This window comes from Charadrius vociferus, unplaced genomic scaffold (genome assembly GCF_000708025.1).
Source record: "Charadrius vociferus isolate BGI_N301 unplaced genomic scaffold, ASM70802v2 scaffold124, whole genome shotgun sequence".
Lineage (NCBI taxonomy): Eukaryota > Metazoa > Chordata > Aves > Charadriiformes > Charadriidae > Charadrius > Charadrius vociferus.
In genome coordinates this window covers 79,124-81,713 of record NW_009647943.1, presented here as the reverse complement: position 1 = coordinate 81,713, position 2,590 = coordinate 79,124, and positions in this window count along the sequence as shown.

Sequence of the window (2,590 nt, the reverse complement as noted above, 5' to 3'; positions counted from 1 at the left end):
GGGTCCGGGGCGACGGGACGGCGTGGCGGGGCACGAAGGAGCGAGGGAGCAGCCTCGGGGAGAAGGGCAGCAGGGAGGGGCAGGAAGGGCTGGAGCCGGGGTGAAGAGGGATGGGGAGGAAGCGATGGGCGCCGGGAGCCCGGGGACGCGGGAAGGGGTAGGCAGGATGGTGGGACGGGACAGGGCAAGGAGGGGGCTGGGCAGAAGATGGAGGGAGGCTGTGGGCGACACTAGGGGCATGTGGGGACACGATCGCAGAGGCACAGCGCATTCCCTGCTCTCTCCCACTGTTCCTGCCTAAGTACAGACCCCAGAGTCCAAGTACCTGTAACCTGCCAACCCCCAGAGTCGCATCAGGGCTCCTAATGGCCAGGCTGGAAGTACCTGCACTGTGAGTGATTTTTTCAGTCTTTTTTCAGTGGTGCCCAGTGATAGGACAAGAGGTAATGGGCACAAGCTTGAACATAGGAAGTTCCATCTTAACATGAGAAGGAACTTCTTTACTTTGAGGGTCGTGGAGCACTGGCACAGGCTGCCCAGAGAGGTTGTGGAGTCTCCCCCCCTGGAGAGATTCAAAACCCACCTGGACGCTGTCCTGTGCAACCTGTTGTAGGTGACCCTGCTCTGGTGGGGGGGTTGGACTAGATGATCTCCAGAGGTCCCTTCCAACCCTGCTATTCTGTGATTCTGTGATTTGGGTCCCATCAGTCTATCCTAAGAGACAAATCAAGACTGGTGAGTGACTGTCTAGGCTTCTCTACGAGTGGCTTGCTCCCTGGCTCAGCTTGGCCACTCAGGCTGTTTTTCTCTGCTCCAGACAGGCCAGGTCACAGCAGTGTGTCAGTTGGGAGCCACTCAGGCTCCAGGCCAATAATCACTACTGAGTCTTCTTTCATATCTTAGTAAAAAAACCTGCCATTGACTACTGGCTGTTATGGCCCATTGCTAAGATCATGTGCCACAGCTCAGTCTGCTCCATCACGAAAATGTCTAGGTACTTCCATCAGTGGCAATCAATTCAAATAGAGAATATGTACCACCAGAGTCATTTCATAGAGAAGGAAGCCTTCAAGGTTTGTGTGTCTACATCCCTTCCCAAATACCATATAGGCTGTGCTGTATTTAGAAATAAAAAGTAACTCTGGATTACTTTTACTGATCTAAAGGTATTCTGGAGAAACCAAATCCTTTTGATCCTGAACAGCACATCTCACAATTCTTATCAGAAATTCACCAAACCGTAATATATTCAGTTTATTTCCTCCTACATCTATCTTCAGAAGGTAACAGGAAGGCAGGAAAAAAGTTCAGAAGCGGGGAGTGAGGATGATAAAGGTCTGGATCAGCTTCAGTGCACGGAACAATTTAGTCTCTGTTCTGGAAACAAGGCAAACGAGGGAAATGGGGAAGAGGACAGTGAAATCATGAGTGGTCTCTGGAGGGTGATTTTGTTCAGCTCTGTGGAGCTGATTTTGTTCACTCTATCTTCCAATACAAAACAGTCATGAAATGAGGCTAACAGAAGCCAAGATCAAAATAAACAAAAGATGGTGGTACTTCATGTGAGGGGCTGTGGACCTGGGGAACTTCTTGCCGCAGAATGGTGTTGATGCTTGAAATCTACATTGGTCCAAGAGGTGTTTGGATTAGTTCACAGAAGAGAAATCCTTTGAGGGTTCCTGGATAGAGGAAACCACCTCCAGGTCATGACTCTTGTGAGTCACAAAGAAGTGCATTTAGGTGAAACATTTAGGTGGCTGCCTCCCCTCCCCTGTACCACTACGCAACAGGTATGAGGCCCTGGGCACGACAGAGCAGCCTAATGACAACAAGGCTGACAGTCATAATACAACACAGGAGCCTCCAGGACCAGGGAGGCCTACTCACCACATTAAGATCACCTCTACAAGGAAGAAAAGGAGGGCTATAATTGTGGGTGACTCAGCTCTGATGGGGAGTGAGGCCCCAATGTGTAGGGCAGACCCCACTCTCAGGGAAGTTTGCTGCCTCCCTGGAGCACAGGTTAGGGATGTCACAAAGAGATTCCCTAGCCTGATGCAGCCCACGGACTACTATCCGCTGCTCCTGTTCCATGTGGGGGGTGATGAATGTGCGGATCGGAGTGCAGGGATGATTAAAAGAGATATCAGGGCCTTGGGTCAGTCACTATGGGGAACTGGAGCACAGGTTATTTTTTCATCCATACTCCCCGTTGCGGGCAATGACATTGAAAGGAACAGATGAGCTCAGTCTGTTAATACATGGCTCCGCGGCTGGTGTCACTGCCACGATTTTGGGTTCTTCAACAATGGAATGGCCTATGCGGCACCAGGCCTGCTGGCAGCAGATGGGGGCTGGCTCACTCAAAGAGGGAGAAGTGCTTTCGCCCCAAAATTAGCAGGCCTCATTAACAGGGCTTTAAACTAGATTTGATGGGGGAAGGAGGTATTATAGGGTTTGCCCATGACCAGCCAAGCGACGCTATGCCAAGCAAAGAGGAAAGGGGTGCTGGTGAGGGCCTGCAACCATGTGCTGGCTATACTGCAGCATGCTCAGGAGCTCCTGGACAAACAGGAGCCAGTGGGGAGGC